The following is a 27,886-nucleotide window of genomic DNA, read 5'->3' on the forward strand; positions in this document are numbered from 1 at the left end:
AGGAATGGTTGGACAACTGAAAATTACTTTCTAGAGAATATGAATATAGATAAATATATATATCTCTACGTCATGAAAAAGATGCATTCAAATTTGGAGGTTCCCTTGCTTCCATATGCATGTAGATCATAAGAACGAACCAGTCATAGTTTCAGCATCCAGTACAAAGTTGAAGTGTTAACTTCAAGAATTAATTTGAACAAAAGAGCTATTTCTGCATTATTATACGATTGAATATAGGATATTAATTCTCTTGGTCTATTAAGATAATATATGTATATAGCATTTAAATTTTGATGTGTTAATTATTTACAATAATCTTAATAAGATATTACTGAAAACTCTCTTGGTTTGTTAAATATAAGATTATTTTTAACAGAATATCGAATATGTAGCTATTGGTATATTAAATATATATGATAAGATTGGATCCCCGATGTATATAGCATTTAAATTTGGTGTGTTAATTATTTATGTTACTATTCATAAAATGTTGCCGAAAATTCTCTTGGTTTGTAAAATATAATATAACATTAATTTGTGTATTCTGTTAATATAGGATATCAGATATGTAATGTAACTCTCTTGATCTATTAGAAAAGATTGGATATGTACTAAACACTCTTTTGGTCTATTACATATAAGATTGTCATGTCTAGTATTTAGAATTTGAACCTAAAATTGAGAATTTTTCATATATATGAATAACATATATGAAAACTATATATATATATATAGATATATATATATATATATATATATATATATATATATATATATATATATATATATATATATATATGTGTGTGTGTGTGTGTGTGTGTGTGTATGTGTGTTAGGGATTACGAAGTTTTAATATTGACAAAACTGAGCAAATAATCCCAGTTCAACTGATCATGACTAGATACAAACATAGACTAGTAAAAAATCTCTAGAGCTAAAAGAGATCAACTGAGTTGACTATTGACCATTAGCTTATCCAAGAATAAAGAAGATAAATTGCACACAATGAAGAATCAGTTTCACTCAACTATCGAAGCAGTAGAGCAGAGTTCAACTGAAATTATGAAGTTAACAAGATTCAGTTTACGGAGCTAAACTGAATCAATGGCCTTCAAATTCAACTGATGCCTTGAACTGATCAAAGTTTAAGCAAGCTAAACTAAATCAACTGATCTCTTGTGGATAAACTTCTTCGTACAAGACAAAGCACTGAAAGAAAAGATACAAAATGTCTGTGAAAAAGACAAGTTAACGACATTGATTTGAATTCAAATGAACTGTTGCCCGCCGAGTATAAATAACCTTGTTTGGGACACTTCAAACCATTTGGCTCTTGAAAGAATTCTCGCACACATACTCAAGTTATCAGAGGTAAACTGAACTCCTTCAGTTGAAACACTAAATCGAGAAGCAAGTATCTTGAAGCCTATCATCTGAGAGTCAAAGAACACAAGCATGTCTCTGTGTATTGAAGATCAACCACTGCTAAGTGTTGTGTCATAACAAGTATTGTATCAGTGTGATCAGTTGAGGTGCTGCAAACCTCATTGTAACAAAAAGCAATCGTGAACTGTGTTCTTGAGTGTATCTAAGAGTTTTGGGATAGTTAGTGTGTGTAAGTCCTAGTCTTGGAGTGAGATGTTGCAAGTTGATTCTAATAGTCAAAGTCTTCTAGAGTGAATCCTTTGGAGGTAAAAGAAGGGGTGACATAGGAGTCTTTGAAATCTCTGAACATCCATAAACATCTCACTGTGTCATTATTTCATTTTATCTCTCGCACTCACTATTTCCATCAGTCCATTAATTCACGAATTCAATCTGTTAGTTTGCATTATTCCGCACAACAAATTTGTTTGCAAATTAACATCGACAAGCGAGGAGAAAAGGATTCAGTTAACCAACCTCAACTGAACCTAATTAAGTGTTTTGGAGATCACCTGCTACAGTATCTTGAGAAAGTCAGTCTCTCAAGCAGTTTACCTCCTCCAAACCGATCCTGGCAATATGGACACAAAAATGTTAATCGAAATTAAATTTCACATATCTATGGACACAAAAATCAATTGAAATTTAAAATAAATGATAAACTCCGATAAAATTTTAAATTTTGAACCAAAAATCAAAAGATAATATATATCATTTATGAAAACTATCACATATATATGACACAAAAAGTTAATCAAAATTAAATTCAGATATATGGACACAAAAGATCAATTGAAATTAAAAAAAACATTGATAAAATCCGATCAAATTTCAAATTTTGAACCGAAATGTTATTATATTATTATTATTATTTTGAGAAATTATCATATATATCTTTCTGTGTGTGTAGCATTTATGAAAATTATTACATATATATGGACACAAAAAGTTAATCAAAATTAAATTTTACAGCTAATATGGATAAAAAAGTCAATTGAAATTAAAAAAACGTTGTAAAATCCGATCAAATTTAAAATTTTTAACAGAAAATTGGTATATTATTATTATTATTATTATTATTATTATTATTATTATTATCATTATTTGAACCGAAAACATTATCTATATATAGCCTTAATCACTATATTATTATTATTTTTTTTTTGAACCAAAACATTATCTATAGTTTAATCACCATCATCCATCATTCCCATTTATAGTAAGTATGTTTTGGAGAAAAAAATATTAAAATAGCAGAAAACTTTGCTTATATATATATATATATATATATGTGTGTGTGTGTGTGTGTGTGTGTGTGTGTGTGTAGATTGAGAAAAGGAAGTGAAAATTTGTGTACATCAGAATTCCAAAACTTATCAAGCATAACAATAGTGTCTCAAATTACAAATGACTACACAACAATATTTTTTAATATGTACTTATCAATCAAGTAAGGAATTAGAGATATGGAGCATAAAATCCAATAAATAAATTATTTTTTTTTAAAAAAAAAGACCAACCCAAACTACAGTAAAATTAAATTTAAAGCATGCTCAAGAATCTAGAAAAGTAGTACGCAATAAACCTACAATCACGTACCATTCAAAATCATGGCATTACACATATTTTGTCATATTTTTTATGAATGCAAAATGATTAACGCATATCTAAACAGGTTCCATGGAATTTATGGGGACAATTCCTAAATATATCCCTGTATCTTTTCCATTTTTCGTATTATATCCCTTTCAATTTTCATGTTCCAAATATATCTCTGATTCATTAAATAGTTTCTTGAATTTGTCCTTAAAACTAAATAATGCCCATTCTACCCTTTATTTCCCTATTTAAAATTTAAAGGCTTAATCTCATCATGATTCCGTCAGTAAATTAAAGCAGAATACCTCTTTTCAAAAGGGTTGACCCCGAAGGGGACCCCATCCCACATGGGTCAGAGGCCCATTGGCTCATGTGAGGGTTAAATCGAGGGATGTGCACGAGTAGGTAGGGACCTGAGGGAGGGAACAACATGGTCCAACCCCAGAGCATACCCCCAAATATTTCAATGAGGAATATGCTCCACACGAGGATCGAACCCGCAACGCTGGGGAATTTTTTCCCACGTCACCTCAGGCCTTACCAACTTGCCTATGCCCCTGTGGGCAAGCAGAATACCTCTTTGACCACACTGTTGCCGGGTTATGTCCATCGGGTTTTACAGGTTGTTCCTCACAACCAAACCACGCGATCGCAACCGATAGTTCCTGACATAGACTCCTTCAGCAGCAGCTAGCACAGCCCTATTTCGTTTCCTACCTTAGGGCGTATAGTAAAAGCTTAATTTTTTAAATAAAATAACATGATAGAGAAGAGCTTCGGAAATTTATTCAGACAACATATTATTACATAAATCAACCTCCTTTGAAGAGGAGGAGATAACTTGTTCAGCTACTCATAGTAGCCTTGTTCTTGAAATACATAAAAGTAAAACTTAATACAATAGAAAGAGAAATATTACAATTTTTTATTTGTAAGAAAACTGAAGGAAATGATTGATGCATTCAGCTTCTTTAAAATCCTGTATTTATAGACGAAGTTCCACTCATTTCACCGAGAAACTTCAGGGAATCTTACAGCTGTCTTGAATTCTTTATGCCATTATTGATGGCATATTTTGCTAGTGGGAGTCACATGCCCGATGGCATCTTTTACTAGTGGAGGAGTCACATGCTTGACTTTTTCTTTTGGATGTATTCTCCTCACATGCCTTCTTTATTGTTGTAGGGTCATCTTTTGCTTTTGCAGTGGGCCCCTGGGAAAACGCGGTTTTGGTGGTCCCTGTCCACCTTTGCTTGTCTCGGAAAAATCTTTTCGATCCGTTTGGGGTTTGAAGGTTTTTCCAAATTCTGGCTCTTTCTGGTTTGGACATTTTGGGCAGATATTCTCTGACCATCTTCCGATATGAGCCATGTTACAAAATTTTCGGCGAGTTTCTTTACTTCTCGGCAGCTTGTTGTTCCACAAAAAGTTCCTCTTCTTTTCGAAGAGTTCTTCCGCAAAAGCCGTAGTTTTTCCTGTCATTGTGTTTAACAGGAATGATCCGTTCATAGAATTTTGATAAAATTTGAACAAAAACTTGATCTTATCCATCTCGGTGAGACAAACCCAAATATCCCATGCCCTTCTGGTTGAAATTTCATTTTCTCCAAAGGTGGACACCAATGGTATTTCTTCAGATATAGGATCCTTGATAAATCTTTGATTATTCATGTCAGGTCTCCTTAGCTTGATGAAATTAAAGGGCTCGTGTGATCCTTTCCCTGTTGGTTCTGGAGCAGCACTAAAGAAGTATAACTCGAGCACATATCCTCTGGACAAATGATCATTATTTGCCCATGTTTCTTGGACTGCTTCCTGAATCCATTTTGGTAGTTGTGATATTTCTTGGAAGCCTGGTGAAATTGTATAAACTGAGGCTAGAGCCCCAAATTCATACCATAGCTTTACATCCTTAGGATTGACATTGTTTTTTAGCCAAACCCTTGGATATATTCCTGTAACATCAACCCTGCAAGTGATCGGGTTGATTTCACTTCTTGTACTTAATTTCTCTCATCTTTGTTGATAAACCTGAAATGGAGAAATTACAGCTGGGTTAGTATCAATCTTAGATTTGCCCTTGTCAGTGTGGGGCCTAAGATTGATCTCTTCCTCTTTTACCCCAGAGGCGGAGGGTTGACTTGATGAGTTATCCTCATCAATTGTTGTTTTATCTAGATCATCAAAAGCTGATGATAGATTAGAGCTTGTTTCTTGAGTATTAGAATCCTCAACATATTGTTTTACAACCGGTGGCTGTATTTCTTGTTTTTGAGAAACCAGTGGTTTTTCTATGGCACGCATAATTGGCCCTTGAATAGCAGCCCATAGTTGAGTTTGAGCTTGCATACATCGTGTGATTCGATTGGATACTTTGATCCGATCAGCTTGTTGTAACATGCCTGCCATATCGGCACTTATGACAAGCTGGTTGAACTCGGTTTGAAGCAACCCAAGGTGTTCCCTGAGATGCCTCTGCATTTTCATGATGGAATCTACGTCACTGCCTTCCATCTCTTGTTAATAAATCTGCAAGAATATTTTCATGAGATTTAATAATAACAATATCAAAAATATAATTTTGACATAAAGCTTGCCATCTTAATAACCTAGCCTTCTCAGGTTTAGATTCAATCTTATTCCTTAAGAAAGCTTTTACCTGAGTGTTATCAACCTTCAAAGTGAATTTTTTAGCAAGTAAAAATAATGGCCATTTTTCGAAAGCCCTTTTAACTGCATAAAATTCCTTTTCGTTGATTTGTCATCTGATAGCCTCAGATTCTGAAAAAAAGACCGCTACAGTATCTGCATGGTATTTCTCCATCCGGAGTGATCTTAGTAAGAACTACTGCCCACCATTCATCACTGGCATCTGTAAATAACACCAGATCATCTTCATCCACGGGTATAGCCATTTTTGGGAGATTCTTACATATCTCCTTTAATTGGTTCACCCCTTTAGTATGTTCATCGGTCCATATAAACCTTGCATCTTTTTTTAACAAAGGACTAAACACCTTTCTATACATTGCCAGATTTTTTATGAACATCCCTGCAAAATTAACTACTCCTAGAAAACTTTGGAGTTGTTTTACATCTTTGAGTTTATCTAGAAAATTCTTTACCATTACCATAATATGAGGTTGTAGAATTATTCCAGTTTCATCAATCTCAATTCCAAGGAATTCAATTTTCCTTGTTGCTATGACTGCTTTCTTTTCAGATAAAACCAGTCCTTCTTGTGTATAAATTTTAGAGAAAATCTCTAAATGTTTAATATGTTCATCTATGTTTTTTGATGCTATAAGAATATCATCAATATAAACAAATATGAAGTTGAAATAATCTTTAAAAATATTATCCATTATTTTTTAAAATATTTGGGGTGCATTAGCCAATCCCATAGGCATAACTTCCCAAATATAATGTCCTTGTGGTGTAGAGAAGGCTGTGAATTTCTTACTGCCTTCTTCCATTCGAATCTGGTAAAATCCAGACTTACAATCAAATTTTGAGAACACTCTAGCATTTCGTACACAGCTAATTAGATGTTCTCTACTGGGTATGAAGTACCCATCAAATTCCAGGATTTTATTAATACCTTGGTAGTTAATAACTAACCTGGGTTTTCCTCTTTTTATTTCACCATGATTTCTGACCAGAAAACCTGGGCTGCTATATGGTGAAACTCCTTTTTTGATTAGACCAAGGTCCAAATGTTCCTTGATAATCATTCTCATATCCCTTTGATCTGTTATGTTCATTGGGATAGGCTTATATCTGACGAATTCATACTCTTTGCCTTCCTTTAGAGTAAGACTGGCTTTGAGTTGATTTCTATCCCACCATGCCAAAGGATGCTCATTGTAACTTTCTTTGAGCCTCTTTTTGACATCTTCAAGGGATACTTTATTTTCTAACTCTATATCTTTGTGATTTAGAGTTACTTTGAGAAGCTCCATATCCTCTGTTTGGAGTTCTTGTTCTGTTGTTATTTTCAACATGGTTTCTCCAAACCTTCTTGGATCTTTCATTTTTGGGTGAAAAAGTTGTCCTTTGTCAACACGCTGGCTGCGAAATATTATCGGTATTTGTCGATAAAAAGCAACCTTGAGTCGTTGAACGATAATTTTATGATCACAAATTGTAGTGAACATAAGTCTTCTTGACTCATTGTCTTGTGTGTACTTCTTAAACATTTGTAAGAAGTTATTTTCTAACAGGATATCAGCTCATGTATCATGGAAATAGATTGGTGGTGTCTTTACCTTGTACCAAGGTGTTTGACTTGCTCCTCCTATAAGGATCTCTGCTTGTTTTATTCCTTTGCAAAGAATTAAAATTCTTCGAGAGAAATCTCGTCCAGAAATTTTTGGCAATTCTTCTTCACATTCTTCAGGGAAGACTCCTCTTTTTGCTGTACAAATTCCTGCTCCCGAGTCAATATAAGCTACAAAATATTCAGCCTTATATTGTTCATACAACATCCCTATTGGAATGTATATGGAGAAAGGACTTGTTGTCATTTTTTAAAGGGATTACTAAATGGCCCCGCCATTTTTAACAGACTGTGTTGTAACTCAGTAATCCGATTAAAACTATTTACTTTTAGTTTTCCTAAGGCCTCAGAAGGTAGAGTATGGTTACTCATTTCTACTTCTTCAATGCGTTCTAGTAAATCATGTTCATGACTTACTAATTTCAACAATTGATTCTTACTCTGTTTGTAAACAGAGTTTTCGAATCTGATTAAGGGATTGTTCCTTATCCAATTCTCTTGGTTTTCCATCTCGTAGAATTCTTATTGAATCCTCCAAGTCTTTTCTTTTGCCATAAACTATATTCCTTTTCAATGCGTTTCCATGGTTTATGGTCCTCCAGAAACTCTAGGCCAAGAATGAGCTGATCCACTTTTTTTCCTGGAATTCCACAGATCTGAACTTCCAATTCTCCAATATTTATTAATCCTTGGTAAGTTCCTGTTACCTGCTGCTCTAAATAGTAAATCGAGTTACAAGGAAATTGGTTCCTGTGACTTGTAATTTCGAATACTATTTTGACTTCTTTTCATCCTTCTGGAGATCTAAGTTTTTCTATTATTGAAAACTCCTTTTCTTCTGGTGGAATTTCCTGAATAGGATATTTTTCCCACCTTCGACTTGTCATTGGGTCACCTTGGAAAGATAACTTTCGGGGTTCTATTTTTAGATCTCTGTATAGAACCGGTTTATCTTGTATTTGAATGTTTGTTTCCTGAATTAAAGGAAACTCGATTCTTTCCGGGTATATTGCTTGAGCAACTTTTCCAAAGATTTTTGGAATTTCAATAAACTCATTTCTAATAAATAATTCATAATGGTGCGTATTAGAAAGAGCATATGAAATTTGATAAGTAATAGAATATGGTCTATTACCTTCCTTCATTAATCTTTTTTCCTTGAAGTTTTGATGCAACGTCAAGGCTCGACTAAAGTCTCTGTCAGCTAAATTGTAGGCTATTCTTGGATAAATAACACCTACAATTTTTCCTGCACATAGATTTCCTAAGATCGTACCCAGAACAGCATCTTGGATATTCCCCATTCTTTTATCACATACTACGATATCTATGGGTGAATCTATTCCTTCTTTAAAAGTTGCCTTGATCATTATTTGGATTGCTCCAATATGAATCCAAGACATCGTTCTTGCTACCTTACTTTTCAGCTTTTGCAATTCCTCTCTTACTTCTTCAAAAGGAATTAACTGCATCTCTATTTGATTATTTGTTAACTCCATCGGGATTGTCATTTCCCTTCTGGATACTTTGTAAATCAAATGATGTCTTCTTTGTCTTAGCCCTAGGTTGCCTAAGACCCTCTCTACTTGTCCTGTCGAAAATCCTTGGTACTTCTGTAATGTTGGATTTTCTCTCATAATCTTTTGGACCATATTATGAGATATCGTAGTTTGACTAAAAAATCCAGCCAAACTCTCTTGTGTTTCGTGTCGAAACACTTCTTCTTTATTCTGATTCTGATTCATCTTCAGATTCATCTTGGCTAAACAATATCTCTTCTTTGTATATACTTTCATCTGAGGGGATATCTTCAAATTGATATACTTGGACTAGATCTTGAAAGAATACCGCATCATCCATATCTGGTGTTGCTTCAAAGAGTTTAACTCCCTTTTTCTCGTTTTCTGGACAGTTTGTAGATATATGCCATCTTGCTCCACATGTCCAGTAGTTTCAATCCTTGAAACTTTCACTTGCTCTCGTATGAGTTCTTCTGAAAGTTCTTCTAGATGGTGTTTTTCCCCTGCCTTGTGATGAGTTTGTTGTTGTGGATGTTCTTGTAGGTTCACTTCTTCTACCTGATCTATAAGATCTGGCCTTTTGTTTGGACCAAAATGTTCTTGGTTTCCAAGAACTTTTCATTCTTTTATTGTAGGGATTATTTCTGAATTTTTTCCTTTTAAATCCCTGTGATTTATTCCCTATAACCGTAGGGAGATCATTTTCTCTACAACATAGAGGATTATTCTTGTTAATACCCCTTATTTTCTTGTAGTTCTTCTGTAATGCTGCCATATGACACCATTCCGCCAATTTTCCTTTCAAAAAAGAGGCGCGTCTTGCCAAAGTATCAAGATTACCTGGAACGTATTCTTTTATCAGCATTTCTCTCCAGGGGCTTGGCATTTTTGCGAAAAATAGCTGAATGGCTACATTTTCTTCAACTCCCGATTTCCATCTGTATTTGGTGAATAACATAATATATTCATCAACTAAACAGTTATCATGTAACTCGAGGCTATACAGAGCTTGAGTATATCTTCTCTTTTTCTCTGTATCTTGATTATTGAAATAGTCTACTCCTATGAATTGTGCTTTAAAAAGGGTGGTCATTCTTCCTCCAATCTCGCTAAGTGATTCTCCTGCTAAGATTGATTCCTTGGTTTCTAGCATGGTCATTTCCCAAGCTATCTTGACAGATCCCATTAGACTCATTTCCAGAAGTTTGATAAATCCTTCTTTATTGAGATCTAAAGTTTTTGCAGCTATTTTCATGGTTGATGTCCAATCATCTATGAGATCTTCTCTGTTTTTGAAGTCCAAAACATCCAGGTTTAACATAACCCCATAAAGATGTATCGGGTCTAAAACGGTTTTTCCATAAGGAGTTTGATGTATTGGTATATTACTCCTTCTTGATCTGGTTCCTGCTGGATGTGAATTTTCTCCAACATGGAACTCACTATGTGGTTCTTCTATTTTAACCACATATCTCGGGGTATTCCCTATGGGTTGTTCACCCTCAGGAGAATTCATTTTTAGATCTACTACTTTAAGATTCGAAAAAGAATCCGCAAGATCTTGTAGATCTTCGAGATTTAATCTTTCTAAAGTAGTCATCAGATAGTGTTTTTCTCTGATACTGTCTTTATAAGATTAATCATCAATTCACCATCAGTTAAAGGTTTTTGAACCATTTTGGTTTTACCTTTCTGATGTAACAGAGGTTCGGTACCAAACGAGAGTGGTAACCTTCCTCCTGTATTTCCCTTTCTAGAACCAGAAGTATGTTCTAGATTTATAATTTTAGTTTGAAGATCCTTTAGAGTTACAAGAATTTCTTCTTGTTTTTTAAGGATTTCTCCAATCTGTCGAGGTATTTCATACAGCTGATTACTGTAATATTGTACCGTCTTTTGAATTTCTCTAAGATCTCCGGAGAGTTTAGAGGAATCTGTTGTGATCTCTAGAAATTGAGAATTAGAAATCATATTTCTTAATCTCTTCAGAGAGTATAAAATACCTAAGTCTCTTTAAGTTCTGTTGTAAAGAATCTATTTTAAATAGATTCACTTGTTTATGGGATTTCATATAAATGAAATCCTTCTGGTTCAAACTCTCGTTTGAATCCATGGTTTGTTGAAAATATCTTCCTCAACAAAGAAAAGTATGATTTAATGAATAATATAAAGTCTGAATAAAATTACCTAGGCTCTGATACCATTTTTTGAGCCCAGAGGAAATATTAATTATAATTGTTAGAATAAGGGTATTATAGGCAATTTTTAGTTTGAGGGACATATTAAGGAAACTATTTGTTAAATAAGGGACATAATTAGGAACGAATAAAGTGTTAGTATATTTTTGGGAAATTTAGAAAACTTTAAGGACGTATTTGGGTTTTATCCCGAATTTATGATGCAAATTGGCTTAATTCACAATCTAGTCTAATTAGTGAATGGAGCTCAAGGCACAACTCAAGAAGGAAAAGTAGACCAAGGGAGTGTTTTGGATAGCTTTTACTTATTTAAAAATGATTTTTCTAGAGATTATTTTGAAGTTGGTGTGATAAGCTAAAGTAGGGAGTATTTGAAAATATAAGTTTAAAGCTAATAGCCTAATACAAGCTAAAGTTTGAGTGTTTGAAGAATAATTGTTTTCAAGCTTAATTTTTAGTTAAATGACAATCATACCCTTAAAATATATATAAAATTGATTTCTTTTAATTATTTAAATTTTGATAATCACACCATAAAAAAATTATTTATATAATTTGTATTTGTATTATATTATGAATATTGTATCAAAATTAATTTATTTTTTTATAATATGAATGCTTGAAAAAATATATAAGATTGATAAAAATAAAATATAAAAAATGAAAAAAAATTGTATAAAAAATTCTGAAAATGAAAATTATGAAATGAAAAAATATTATTTAAAAAAAATACTTGTAATAAAATATGATTGAAATTTTATAAATTTTATTAGCAACTATTAAAAATTCAAAAGGAGAGAAAATGAGGTCAAATTAATCAAGAGTATATAAATATGTATTATGATAATATTTTAAGGGGGGTGTATTCAATCCAGAGTTTTAATGACTTTCAGTAACTTTTTAAAATGATAGACTTTTGTGGAGTTGATGAATTTTTATTGACTTTTATAGAATCTCACGAATTTACAAACAGATTTGCATGGATTCTTTGTAGACTTTTGAAGGACTTTTATAGAGATTTGTAAACTTTTCATGTATCTTTAATATATCTTATTATTTTTCTTTTTTTTCCCTTTGAAATAATAATTATTTGACATAAATAATAAATTTATTTGAAATATTTTTTTAATTTATTGATGAAAATGGATTTCATTTATTTTAAATATATATATATATATTAACGTAAAAAAATTATAAACTAAAAAATTTGCGATTGTGTAAAGTTTTTTTTTAAAAAAACATATGATAAATTATAAATTATTTTATCAATTATATCATAAAAAATTATTTGTCAATTTTTATTTTTTATCATGTCTGTTATCCACTATTCAAATATTTGAATTAAATTATATTATAATTTTTTGAATCCTATATTATTATCATTAAATATTATAATTATTGGTATAAATCATAATTTAAAAAACACAAAATATTTTAAAATTTTCAAATATTTAAATACTATTTTTTATTTTAATTTTAGGAAGAGAACGAATATATAATTCATTTTGAATATGGGAAAGAGTGAGATAGAGAGGAGATTCATTTTGAATATGGGAGAGAGTGAGATAGAGATGAGTGAGATAGTGAGGAGTGAGGAAATGTGAGAAAGAAAAGGAAATTATGAGTTTTATTATTTTAGAAATCCATCCAAATCTTTGGGTTATACCAAATACTTTTTTTTACAAAATATAGTTGTACCTTAAGCATTAATCACTACAACAAATATGTGAATTAACCACACTAAAAAGACAACGGTTTTATACACAAACTGTTGTCTTTTGGTCTTTAACAACGGTTTTCACAAAAACCGTTGTCGTTGGCCGTATTTTAATGAAAAACGACAACGGTTTTTAAAAAACCGTTGTCGTTTATAAGTAAAAGACAACGGTTTTAAAAAACCGTTGTCTATGAGCGGGTTTTGTATGACCTACGACAACGGTTTTAATTGACCGTTGTCTATGTGCGCGTTTTTGGAGCTCTATGACAACGGTTTTTTTAACCGTTGTCTTTTTGCATTGCTTTATGTTATCTAAGACAACACTTTTTGTAAACCGTTGTCCTTAGTATTTTTTTAGGCAATATATATATATAATATAATATATATATATATATATATATATATATATATATATATATATATATTTATATATGGGCACAACCTATATGCACCTACACACGGGAAGAATGAAAAGGAAAGAAAAGAGAAAACCCAAACCCTAGCCCCAACCCGTCTCCCCTTCGATCAAGTCAGCTCCGGCGCCCTAGCCGCCGATCGATCGCCGGAAACAGGTCATCCTACCTCCTTTATGCTAGCGTCGTGCTCATGGATTTGGAGCTCGGGACCATGGACAGCGTCAGATCTGGTACATACGAGCAGATTTTCCAACCTAATAACTTCGTTTTCGGACAGTCTGGGACAGGGAACAACTGGGCGAAGGGTCATTATACTGAGGGAGCCGAGTTGATCGATTAGGTGCTCGATGTGGTGAGGAAAGAGGCGGAGAATTTTTCATTGTCGCCTGAGCTTTGTGGAATTTTTTCGTTCTTTTAGGTAATTTTTAATCAGTATGCACTTACAATGAATTTTTGATTCTTTTTGTTGGGTTTAAGTATGATTTGTATATCTTTAGTTTTATTAGTGCATTTTTTTAGCCTCCCATTGGATGCGTTTAGTTACAATTCTTCAAGGCATTGTTTTGAGTGATTATTGGTCTGTTTGAGTGTAATTTTAGTCGATCTGGTGATAGAAGTGCAGTGTTGTGTCTGATAAAAAAAAGAAGTGCAGTGTTGTGGTTGTCAAGGTATTTTTAAAGTGAACTGAATTTGTGACAGTGTACGTGTGTGAAAATTGTGAAGATCTCACTCGTGGATGATCTCATAATCCAAAATCAGTGCATATAGTTTTCATGCCCGAATTTATTAATATATATATTAGAGGAGGAATAAAGAAATAATGATCATTGAAACTTTTTTTGCTTTGTTTAAGTTTTTCTTTTTGTTTCTTTTTTAGTGGCAGGGAAAAATACTTTATAGTAAATCAGGGGCACTCAAATCCTTTAGGCCACTCTAATAAGGAAATATCCAATCCATGTAAAGCATGAACAAGTATGCCACGAAACTGGGAATAAAGTAGACCTTGGATATTGTTGTTGTGCTGTTATCCAAATTGCAACGTAGATAAGTGTAGTTATTTGTTGCGTACGAAACCACGGATTTTTCCATGGTAGCTTTTCTAAGTCTACTTTTCTTATCACTTGTCAGTCTGCTTCCATATAAATTCATGTGTACAAGGATGACATTTTATCTAAGAAACTATTTTCTGATTTTGTGGATGTGATTTGGCATTTTATAGAATTTCGATAATAAACACGAGTGAGAAAGTCATTGGCATTTTTATTTTCTTTCCTGTAGGATGAAAGTTCGTGAAGGTCTTTAAAGTGCAAGGAGCTTGGCTTGTCAAAGACGGAGATGAAGAAGCTTCTACCTATTGTAGATGCTAGCTCGTCAGATTCAGGTTGTATATTTGCCAAAATATTTTCTTCCCACATTTGCTTCTAAAAATAGCTTTTAATGTGTTCATCTCGCAATTAATAATTTTTTCACAATTCGCTGAACCGAAGTGCCTGTGTCATACTGCTAATATTTTTGTTCGATCTGGTAGAAGTCTCCCTGAAGCTATAATGATGATGATTCCTGAAGCTTGGCAGAATGATAAGAACATGAATCCTCATCGAAAGTCCTTGTACGAATATTTCTCTGCTCTTATGGAACCATGGGATGGCCCTGCTCTTATATAATGTATGTTTGCAGTAGCTCTACTGAATAATTCTGGTAACTTGAAGGTATGCATAATTTGGTGTGCAATAGCTAGGCAAGATGTTGATCAAGTAGCATGAAAATGAGAGGTTAATTGGTTGGTTAATTAAGATATGAAGTAATTTATATATATATATATATATATATATATATATATATTTATATATATATATATATATCATGAAAATGAGAGGTTAATTGGTTGGTTAATTAAGATATGAAGTAATTTATATTTATATATATATATATATATATATATATATAATGTGAAATGGACAGAAATGTGTGGGCTTAACATGATGCCTTGATTTCTTGTATGTTGACTGGAGACATGAATATTAAGTACTGGAACTACACGTGCACTACTGCTCTTTTTCGAGGCAAACTAACTCCCTAGCTAACTCTTTCTTCCACCATATCCCAAACCCCATGCCACCTGCAACTATCACCCAATCTACACTTCTTCATAATTACTACTTGATGTCACTTGAACATCCACGTGGACATAAAATTTGAAATTCGGATATTCAAGTGACACCCTACTGCCAAATCTAATATCTCTGCCATATTCATGTATGTGATCTTGTTACTAACGCAGTTGATATTTGAATATATTCTTGTGTTAATTTGTTTTTAGATGTTCTATTTGAAAGTTAGTTGCTTTGGACCAACTCCAAATGCAATGCTTGATTGTTTAATTCTGAATGCAGCTGATGAACCAACTCTGCGTGATAACGGAATTCTAAAACAGAAAGCCCTTGTGCTGATGGTAGGAGATTTTTGCTGACTAAAATCTGATTTTAATTGATGATTCACTATATTTCAGTTTTAATCCATTGAAATGTGCTAGGATAAGGTCCAAATGCTTGTTCCTATTTTTATATCGTTGTATTTACCAATGCTCTTTTGCCTTCTGATTCTTCTCCATATTCTTTATTTGTGCTTCAATTTTCTGTTTTTGCTTAAATTTCATGACAACATCTGTTTTTATTTTTCTGAGATTTGTGCAATAATCTCCGGGTCTCAAAAATTTCCATGGAAACTTACCTTTTTAATACATGTACATGACAACGTGAACGATGTTTATGTTTGCAGGTGATTTTATTAGATGCCGGTGTTCCTGGTGAAGGAGAACACAAGATAATGTCGTATATAGGGGCTCAGCGATCGTCTCCAGGGTATGATCCAAACACTAGGAACTGCCTATATGGATTGGTATGACCTCTAATTGTTGATGTCAGAATGATCCATTTTAAAAATAGCTTTTATTTGAAATCTTCCCTCCTGTAAATTAATCCAAACTTTGCTAAATTTGCTGTTGGATGCGGACCTCATTATGCTCGCCTTGACAACACATGAAATCCATTTTTCTATTATCAGAGAGGTTTTGGTTCAATGGCACTGTCTTGCCTTTGAAGATTTTTATTTTCAAATCAAACTTATTATTATTGTGTTGGATGGTATTAAAATATAGTTTTGAAGAGGATAATTGGTTGAGACTTATGTATGAATACTTACGGATTGCTGGCGTTTTTTCTTTTGTCCATGGGCTCTTTGTTTAACAGGATCTCGGACCATCAGCGGAGAGTAGTGGACTTGAAGCTGAGGTTTCTATCTTGAAGTCAAGGAGATGGATCAAGAGGTGAGTTGGTTCATGGTTGATGCTTTATGCTTTATGCCATGATCCATTTAGTTGTTTATGTTGTATCTGATATCGACATTCATAAAATGCTCATTCTTTACTTACAGCATAGGTCATTTGACGCCCTTAAACATGATGACAAGCCTTTGCCTTCAGAGCCAGGTTCATCTATAGGAGCTGCTATAGCCACGTTTGTTACCATTCCTTCTGGATCCACTCGCACCGTGACTTTTTCACTAGCTTGGGGCAGTCCTGAAGTAAGATTTTACAGTGGGAAAACATACCACAAGTAAGTAAAGAAGTAAAGAACTATAGACTATATTCTCAGATCTTCTAACCAACATGCAGATAATGACTGTATATAACATGCATATCAATGAACTGGCAGGTGCTATACAAAATTTTATGGTACCCAAGGGAACGCTGCAGCAAGAATTGCACGCGATGCTATATTAGGTAGCATTATAAAATGGTTATATTAAAACAGTGACCTTTTTGGAATAGTAAATGATCTCTGTTATCATATACTTGTTTTAAACATCTCTTTAAATGCTTGTGGTTGATATGCAACCAGAACACACAAACTGGGAGCTCAAGATTGAAGAATGGAAAAGGCCAATCCTTGAAGACGAAAGGCTTCCAGAATGGTAACAGTGAAACGAATTCAGTCTTCAGTGAAAATATGCTTGTTTGTCTTGATTTCTTGTTTATTCTCGAATGAACTGAATTTTTTTAGGTACCCTTTACTACTTTTCAATGAGCTCTATTACCTTAATGCCGGAGAAACGATCTGGACAGGTAAACTAGAAACCCGAGTATCTTTCACTGATGTTTGTATTCATCAAGTCCATAATCAACTTTTATTGCTCACAGATGGATCCCTACCAATGCAAAGTATTGCAACTATTGGAGAGCAGAGATTATGGGTTTGATTCTTGTTTCCCTAGTATGCAAAGAACCATCTTGGACAGAGTGGTTGAATATGGTAGATTTTTCATACTACATTCTCAAAAGGAACTGTACTTGTTTCTTGTATTACTTTGTCAGTGACTTTTGTATTTATGAACTTTTTCAGGGACCTTTCTTTCAATAATTTAAGTGGTCCTTTGACAAATATTTCTGCTCGAACATTTAAGTAGGTCATTTTTTTGTTTTTGTAACTGATCATCTATTGCATTGTACTTGTCTCATTGCTGGAATTTCCTTTTCAAAGTAGCCGGAAATCCTTTGATTTGTGGGCTAAATTCTCAGAAGAATTGTGTTATTGAATCCGAGATTCTTGCTATTTAAGTAAAGGTATTTCCTTTTTTTGTGAGTTGGTGCTTTTTTGTGTATGCAAGTAATTGTGTATTTGTTGCATGTTGATGCATTTTTTCACTCTATTTTGGTGGGTTCGTGGTTACCCTTATAGTTTATTTTGGATGTTGTGTTGTTGTGATTCATGGTTTGACATTATTGAATCAATACACATGCTTGGGAACTAATGTAGTGACCCTTACCCGGATCACCTACTAAACAGAACTTATGCATGCAATTAACTTAATAAAACAGATATCAGAATAAAACTGCGGAAACCAATAACATTATACAATCCCAAGTAAAGGAATCTGTAATTATCCAATAATATACAACCAAATCGATAGCTGTATAAACCCAAACAACAGTAATAAAACCTAAGCGAAGCTCCAGCCGGCCAACCACTGACTAGCCTCTCCTGGATCCACCCTCAGAGTATGAGTATACATGCATGCAAAGTGAACTCCCTATAGACTCGAGGTCAAGGATCAGATAACAGAGACAGACCGGGCCCTGGTATGTAGCACGCTGTGCCGTCGCTTCAGGAGGTGGCTCCCATACCGAGATAACCGTGGAAACACCGGACCCAAATCGATGGAAGTCCATCCACTAACAGGATAGGGTACAACCCTACTAACAGACATCTCGAAGGAGATACAACAAGATGCAAATGAATGCAGCATAATATCATGGCATATAAATCATGCAGTCATATAATACATGCATACTCAGTCAGGATATCTCGAACAGTACTTTCGTACCTCAAATACCAGGTAGGCACTACCAGCTCTAAGTCCAAGCCTAAAGTCCGCCTACACAGCGAAATGATACCACTATCATTACAGTGCTCTAAAAGCCTTAACTAAGCTATTGCATACTCCTAAATATTTATAGGAAGCAAAAGCTATACCTTCGTTCGTCGTTAGCCCTTTGATGTCGATGCCTCCAGAACTTGGGCACAACTCCGCTACGACTATCGAACGCCTCTCCGACCTCCGGACCAAGCCTAAGAAGACTAGAACAGCTCGAATATGACTAGAAATAGAGAGGAAATCCGGAATTGGCAAGGAGAAATGAAGTCTCGGCCTTCTATTTATAGACAACGATCGGAGCCTCCGATCCTCGATCGGAACGTCCGAACCTGGATCGGAACGTCCGATCCTGCCATCGGAGCTTCCGAAGATCCTGATCTGCCACGTGTCAAAATATCACTTGATGACTCCGGATAGGGGTGATCGGAGCCTCCGGTCCTGATCGGAGCTTCCGATCCAGCCATACGTCATGGATGACGTAATATCATCGGTGCCTCCGATCCTCATCGGAGCTTCCGATCGTCCCTTCGGAGCTTCCGATCCGTCCAATCCCCAATTTATTTAATTAGCATTAATCCTTTAATTACTCAATTAGGGTTCGGGCTACTACATTCTCCCCCACTTAAGATATTTCGTCCTCGAAATCAGATCTTAAGTACCGAATGCAAATACAGAAATCAGAAACATTCTTTATTCAAATCAAACGTTTACAGAGTTTGCAACTGAATACAACTTAAAGAATGAAATCAAAACAACTCAGGATGGTCTTTACGCATCCTGTCCTCAAGCTCCCAAGTAGCTTCCTCAGTGCCTCGGCGCTGCCACTGAACTAAAACCAAAGGAATGACTTTGTTCCGTAAAACCTTATCCTTAAAATCAAGGATACGAAGAGGTTTCTCAACATAAGTCAAATCCTTGTCTACCTGAACCTCAGACCGCTGCAGAATATGAGATTCATCCGCCACATACCGTCGCAACAGAGATACGTGGAACACGTCGTGAATACTGGATAGATGCGGTGGCAATGCTAGTCGATAAGCCAAATCGCCAATACTCTCCAAGATCTCAAACGGACCGATAAATCTGGGAGACAACTTGCCCTTAAGGCCAAATCTGAGAATCTTGCGGAAAGGTGACACTCTCAGAAACACTTTCTCCCCGACCTCGAACTGCAAAGGCCTACGCTTAATATTAGCATAACTGGCCTGACGATCCTGTGCAGTCTTAATCCGTTTCTTGATTTGATCAACAATGTCTATCGCCTGCTGGATAAACTCCGGTCCCTCAGCATGTCTCTCCCCCACTTCTTCCCAGAAGAGTGGAGTACGACAACGTCGCCCATACAACGCTTCAAAAGGTGCCATCCCAATACTAGTGTGATAGCTGTTGTTGTAAGCGAACTCGATCAACGGCAAATGATCCTGCCAGGCTGAACCAAAATCCATGACGCACGCTCTAAGCATATCTTCTAACGTACGGATAGTGCGCTCTGACTGACCATCAGTCTCCGGATGATAGGCTGTACTCAAACTGAGAGTAGTACCCATCGCACGCTGAACACTCCCCCAGAATCTAGAAGTAAACCTGGGGTCCCGATCGCTGACAATGCTTACAGGGACTCCATGAAGTCGAACGATCTCCTGAATGTACATCCGTGCCATGCGATCCACAGAGTACTCTCGGCTATAGGCAATGAAATATGCTGACTTGGTGAGTCGGTCCACCACAACCCAGATAGCATCACAGTTCCTCGGGGATACCGGCAAATGGGTCACAAAGTCCATAGTGATAAACTCCCATTTCCATTCAGGAATAGGCAGACTGTGAAGCAATCCTCCAGGTCGTCGGTGCTCTGCCTTGACCTGTTGACACACCAAACATCTCGAAACAAACTGATAGACACTGCGTTTCATTCCCTTCCACCAGAAACGAGTACGTAGATCCTTGTACATTTTGTTGCTCCCAGGATGAATACTCAACTTAGTGCGATGTGCCTGAGACAAAATCTCCTCTCGCAACTCTTCATCCTGTGGAATCACAAGCCTACCAGACAAACACAGAAAGCCATCTGACTGATAATGAAATCCAGACGAGCTACCCTCGTTAGCTAGACGAGCTAAACGCTGGGTCTTCGAATCAGACATCTGAGCATCTCGGATCCGCGAGTACAAGGCTGGCTCAGATAATATCGCAAACATCTGGATACTCTGCATACCTTTCTTATGCTTGAAGGTATAACCTGAAGTACAACAGTCACTGATCGCACTAGACATCGAACAAGTCTGAAGTGCGGATAGTCGCACCTTGCGACTCAAAGCATCAGCGGTGAGATTAGCAGCTCCCGGATGGTACTTAATCTCGCAATCATAGTCCTTAAGCAAGTCCATCCAACGTCTCTGTCTCATGTTCAATTCTGCCTGAGTGAACAAATACTTGAGACTCTTATGGTCGGTGAAGATCTCAAATTTCTCGCCATACAGATAATGACGCCAGATCTTCAAAGCGAACACAATGGCAGCTAACTCCAAATCATGGACTGGGTAGTTGTCCTCGTGAAGCTTCAGCTGTCTAGAAGCGTATGCGATCACATGCCCATTCTGAGTCAGGACACAACCTAACCCCTGAAGAGAAGCATCTGTGTAAACTACATACCCTCCAGATCCTGACGGTAATGCTAACACCGGCGCAGAAGTCAACCGCCGTCGAAGCTCACGGAAATTCTCCTCACACTCGGAGGACCACTCGAAATCCACACCCTTGCGGGTAAGCTGCGTCAACGGTCGAGCTAACTGAGAGAAGTTCAGAATGAAGCGACGATAATACCCTGCTAGACCCAGAAAACTACGGATCTCAGCAACCGTCGTCGGACGTGACCAATTAAGTACCGCTTCAATCTTGCTTGGATCAACAGAAATCCCCTCCCTGGATATGATATGGCCAAGAAAAACCACTTTATCCATCCAGAACTCACACTTGCTCAGCTTGGCGTACAACTGCTCATCTCGAAGAGTCTGCAGTACCAACCGCAAGTGAGAAACATGCTCTTCCGTATTACGCGAATACACCAAGATGTCGTCAATGAAGACCACGACAAACTTGTCCAAATACTCCCTGAAGACACGGTTCATCAGATCCATGAATATAGCCGGCGCATTGGTCAAACCAAATGGCATCACTAGGAACTCGTAATGCCCATAGCGAGTACGGAATGCAGTCTTGGCTACGTCCTGATCACGGACTCTCAACTGATGATACCCAGATCTCAAGTCAATCTTGGAGTAAATAGAAGTACCCTGCAGCTGATCAAACAAGTCATCAATACGAGGCAACGGATACTTGTTCTTCACAGTGACTCGATTCAGCTGCCGATAGTCAATGCACAGCCGCATCGACCCATCCTTCTTCTTCACAAAGAGAACAGGAGCTCCCCAAGGAGATACACTAGGACGAATGTACCCCTTGTCCAAAATATCCTGTAGCTGATTCTTCAACTCACGCATCTCTGACGGAGCCAGACGGTACGGTGCTCTAGAAATAGGCGAAGTACCCGACATCAACTCTATGCCAAACTCGACTTCCCTAGCAGGAGAAAAACCCGGAATCTCATCAGGAAACACATCTGGAAATTCATCCACAACAGGAATGCTCTCTATCCCAATACTCTCAGCGGACAAATCAACTGCATAGATAAGGTAGCCTTCCCCGCCAGACTCTAGAGCTCGACAGGCTCTCAAAGCTGATACCAAAGGCATCGGGGGTCGCGCTCCCTCACCATAGAAAAACCAACTCTCACTCCCTTCCGGATGAAAGCGTACTAATCTCTGATAGCAGTCCACTGAAGCTCGATAGGTAGTCAGCACATCTATTCCCAGAATGCAATCAAAGTCGTCCATCGCCAGGACCATGAGATTCGCTAACAGAATGTTCCCTTCGAACTCTAAAGGGCAACCCATCACTAGACGCTTAGCCAAAGCAGATTGGCCCGTCGGAGTAGAAACAGACATCACTACGTCTAGTGCAATGCATGGTAACTTATGCCTCTTAACAAAACGTGCAGAAATGAAGGAATGAGATGCACCAGTGTCAATAAGTACAAGAGCAGGTATACCATAAAGCATAAATGTACCTGCGATGACTTTCTCATTCTCCTCCACAGCCTGATCATGTCTCAGGGCAAACACCTGGCCAGAAGCTCGTGGCCTCAAATGAGAACTCCCAGCAGACTGTCCCTAGGACCTCTGCTGAACGGTGGCCTGAGAACCCGATCCTGAACCAGAACCAGAACCGCCTCCCCCAGACAGTGGACAATCTCTCCGGATATGACCAGTCTCTCCACAACGGAAACAAGCTCCAGAAGCTCTGCGGCACTTGTCGGATGGATGGTTCTTCCCACAGTGATCACACTTGTCCTTCTTACCGAAACGGACAACACCTCCCGAACCAGAGGAAGAAGTAGACCCGGACTTCTTGAATGACTGGGCACGGGGGGCCAAAGAACTAGCAGGTCTCGACTGAGAGAAAGACCTGTTCCGCCGAATGCTGTCCTCCGCCTGGTGACAACGGCTCACCAAACCCTCGTAGGACATGTCGTCGCCAACCGCCACACGGTCATGGATCTCAGGGTTAAGGCCCTGAAGGAACAGATTATACTTCATCTCTGAGCTATCAGCAATCTCGGGGCAATAGGATATCAGATCAAAGAACCTCTGCTGATACTCATCGATAGACATAGTTCCCTGTCGCAGACTCAGTAGCTCGCCTGCCTTCGACTGTCGGAGTGCAGGAGGAAAATACCGCTTTTGGAAAGCTGTGCGAAACTCGGCCCAGGTGGCCACTCCTCTCGCCGTAACAAAAGGTGCAGAAGTAAACCTCCACCACCTGCGCGCACGCCCATCCAGAACATAGCCAAGGGTCTCCACCTTCTGCTCATCGGTGCATTGGAAAGTCTGAAAAGTCGTCTCCATGCGGTCTAACCAGTTCTCCGCATCCTCCGGAGACTCACCTCCAACTAAGGGCTTAGGACCCATAGCTAAGAATCGACGCACAGTGAAACGCTCGTCGTCATGGTGACGATGACGCCGTTCTCGACGAGGCTCCCGGTCGGCATCACCCCAACGCCCACCAACACTGCCATGAGAACTCTGGTCGTCACGATTTGACATCTACAAAAATACCTCAAGATGAGACTAAATCCCAATAAATCTTTTGCATGCTCTGATACCATAAATGTAGTGACCCTTACCCGGATCACCTACTAAACAGAACTTATGCATGCAATTAACTTAATAAAACAGATATCAGAATAAAACTGCGGAAACCAATAACATTATACAATCCCAAGTAAAGGAATCTGTAATTATCCAATAATATACAACCAAATCGAATAGCTGTATAAACCCAAACAACAGTAATAAAACCTAAGCGAAGCTCCAGCCGGCCAACCACTGACTAGCCTCTCCTGGATCCACCCTCCTCGTCCAATCGCAAACCTGCCCCATGGAATAGGGTGTCCAGAAAATATAGAGTATGAGACGTGAGCATAAAACGCTCAGTGCGAGAGTATGAGTATACATGCATGCAAAGTGAACTCCTTATAGACTCGAGGTCAAGGATCAGATAACAGAGACAGACCGGACCCTGGTATGTAGCACGCTGTGCCGTCGCTTCAGGAGGTGGCTTCCATACCGAGATAACCGTGGAAACACCGGACCCAAATCGATGGAAGTCCATCCACTAACAGGATAGGGTACAACCCTACTAACAAACATCTCGAAGGAGATACAACAAGATGCAAATGAATGCAGCATAATATCATGGCATATAAATCATGCAGTCATATAATACATGCATACTCAGTCAGGATATCTCGAACAGTACTTTCGTACCTCAAATACCAGGTAGGCACTACCAGCTCTAAGTCCAAGCCTAAAGTCCGCCTACACAGCGAAATGATACCACTATCATTACAGTGCTCTAAAAGCCTTAACTAAGCTATTGAATACTCCTAAATATTTATAGGAAGCAAAAGCTATACCTTCGTCCGCCGTTAGCCCTTTGATGTCGATGCCTCCAGAACTTGGGCACAACTCCGCTACGACTATCGAACGCCTCTCCGACCTCCGGACCAAGCCTAAGAAGACTAGAACAGCTCGAATATGACTAGAAATAGAGAGGAAATCCGGAATTGGCAAGGAGAAATGAAGTCTCGGCCTTCTATTTATAGACAACGATCGGAGCCTCCGATCCTCGATCGGAACGTCCGAACCTGGATCGGAACGTCCGATCCTGCCATCGGAGCTTCCGAAGATCCTGATCTGCCACGTGTCAAAATATCACTTGATGACTCCGGATAGGGGTGATCGGAGACTCCGGTCCTGATCGGAGCTTCCGATCCAGCCACACGTCATGGATGACGTAATATCATCGGTGCCTCCGATCCTCATCGGAGCTTCCGATCCCGATCGGAGCTTCCGATCGTCCCTTCGGAGCTTCCGATCCGTCCAATCCCCAATTTATTTAATTAGCATTAATCCTTTAATTACTCAATTAGGGTTCGGGCTACTACAACTAAGTTGAAGATGTGCTTATTCAGGTGACACTCCCACTGCATCATGTTTGGAGACAGTACAATCTCATTGTTTTCACATCTGAAACATTGTTGTAGGTTTTCCATGCACGCATAGCCACACCAAAAGCACAACTTGGTCTGCCGAAAATCAGCCTTGGAGTCATCACTAGATTTGGAGGTAGGACTACTAGATAATAGTTTATTTTTTGTATAAGGCATGAGTGGAAAATGCTATATGATTCCGCTTTTCCTTTGTTATAAACAAGTAAATATTAGGTTTTTAATAGTTTTCTATTTTTGTTAATGATACATGAGTTGTTATTTGAGACTTGTTGTTTATTGTTTTTTGAATTGCTTGGTATGGGTATTTAGATGATTTGCACAAGTCTCGTACTTGGAACTTGGGTAATTTCCTAATGGGTTTTTGGATTTGATCTTGGATATTTGTTCATGAAGATATATCATTTTTCTTTGTTTGGCTTTAGGTGGAAAATACCGTCTTTCTATTCAGTATATTATTCCATCAGTAGCCGCATTTTATTCTTTTTTGTTCGACTGAGTAACATATGCTCCAATTTCGATAGATTTGTTGAGATTGTTTTCCGAATTGCTTGGTGTGGGTATTTAGATGATTTGCACAAGTCTCGGACTTGGAACTTGGGTAATTCCTAATGGGTTTTTGGATTTGATCTTGGATATTTGTTCATGAAGATATATCAATTTTCTTTGTTTGGCTTTAGGTGGAAAGTACTTTTCATTTAATGTTTTGGATATCTCTTAATCTTTGTTTGACAGTTGTCTTCTACTTGTATCAGGTTGGAAAGGAAAACATTGAAAAAGAAACGAGTTACAGGAAAAGAGATTGTTGAAGGGTGTTCCAATTTTATCGAAATTAATGTATAAATTTATTTTTTAGTGTTCATTGAATCAGAATTCGATTATTTTTAATTTTGAATAATTTATAATGTTTAAAAAATTATATATTAATTTAATTTTTGATTTTTTTAATTTCGAGTGATTATAATATTTAATTAGTGTTTTTAAATTTTAATTTTTTTTGTTTTACATCTTAAAAAAGACAACAGTTTTTCACCGTTGTCTTTGCTCAAATAAAACTGTTGTAAACAACCTGATTATTAAAAAACATGCTCAAAGATAACGGTTTAAAACTGTTGTCGTAAGTCTCAAAAGACAACGAATTTAAACTGTTGCAAAACCGTTGTCGTAAGTTCCAAAAGACAACAGATTTAAACTGTTGCAGAACCGTTGTCGTATGTCTTCAAAGACAACGGATATAAACCGTTGTCGTAGGATATACTTTCGACAACACTGAAAAGTACAACGGTTTTTTAACCCATACGACAACGGATTATATCCGTTGTCGTTTGCCTTTTTTCTTGTAGTGAATGTTTGTATATCAATGATTTTCATGGAGTTATTAAAAGTTCATTGACATTTTGAATAACACTAGACTTCTATAGAGTATATAAAAGTCATGATTGAATACCTCTAAACTTCTAAAATCCATAAAAGTCAATAATTCTCCAGATTGAATACACCCCCCTAAGTATATAAATGTCAACTTATAATTTTAAACTCTAAAATAAAAAAAGAGAAGCAAAAAAAAAAAAAAAAAAAATCACTCTCTTGCTTCTAGCTTTTGGCTAGATTCTAAGAAATGCTTCAGCTCTCCAAAACACTCCCTAAACAACATCACATTATGCTACTTGAACCTTAAATAACTTATAACATTTGAAAATTTATGAAGTTGACATATTAACACTATTTTTACCTCATAACATTGATTTAAACATCAATGATGAAATTGATGATTCGTATTGGCTATCCATCCACATAGCAAAGCATGATTTCAAATATTCTTATCAAAATCTCACTGAGATTGGAAAAAAACCAATTTTCTCATTAATCACACATTTTCTGCGAACATCCAAGATCTTGTATCCACGTAATATCATATATATATATATATGATTTCAACACCTCGATATCAAACATCGAAGTTTGTGCCGAGAAATTAAATTGGCATCAAATTGAATTTAGAAACAATATTAACAGAATTCGTACTGTTGATTAATCACTGCTATTCCAAATTTCAACATATATATGCATACACATATATAAATATAAAGAATAAAACACATAATCTTTCTGAACCAAAAAAAAACAGCATCGTCTCTAGTAAAAAAAAATCCATACACATATATAGTGTTTATGTTCGACTTCAAAACAGAGGAATAAAGAACCACAGATTTAAAAATATGTATATGACACACACATATAATCTTGAATATTCTATCATAATAAAATTTCATGAAAAACATACCTTTGAAAATTTAGCGGTGAGAACCCTTAACTCATGTATTGTTTTCTTAAGAGAAAATTACGTCTTTGTGAGAGAAGAAGAAAAGACGGAGACATATGTAGGGTTAAAAATTATACAGAAGTCTCAAAGGGTGAGTAGATGACCTTTTTTATTTTTATAAAAGTGTATCAAGTGTTTTACGGTTTGTAACCAAGTAACTCTAAAATAATCCATGAAAATCTATTAAAAGTTTGGATATCAAAAAATTTTCATAAAATTTTTAAAAGTTAAAGTTTAAATATCTTATCTTTTTAAAACTCTATAAAAATATAATTTAAATACCACTATATTTCTATGAGACCCGGATCCTCTACGGTTGAGGATTAACAGCATGGAATGCTATTT

General features: G+C 36.5%; 1 long non-coding RNA gene across 1 annotated transcript; it reads right to left on the reverse strand.

The window, feature by feature from the left end:
* Window positions 1-1,135: 1,135 nt before the first annotated feature.
* LOC140893622 (uncharacterized) lies at window positions 1,136-27,611 on the reverse strand. Its single transcript, XR_012153223.1, has 3 exons — window positions 27,503-27,611; window positions 1,306-1,999; window positions 1,136-1,212 (listed from the first exon to the last, which is right to left on the reverse strand). It is a non-coding gene; the product is annotated as an uncharacterized lncRNA (long non-coding RNA).
* Window positions 27,612-27,886: the final 275 nt, after the last annotated feature.

This window comes from Henckelia pumila, chromosome 3 (genome assembly GCF_033568475.1).
Source record: "Henckelia pumila isolate YLH828 chromosome 3, ASM3356847v2, whole genome shotgun sequence".
NCBI lineage: Eukaryota > Viridiplantae > Streptophyta > Magnoliopsida > Lamiales > Gesneriaceae > Henckelia > Henckelia pumila.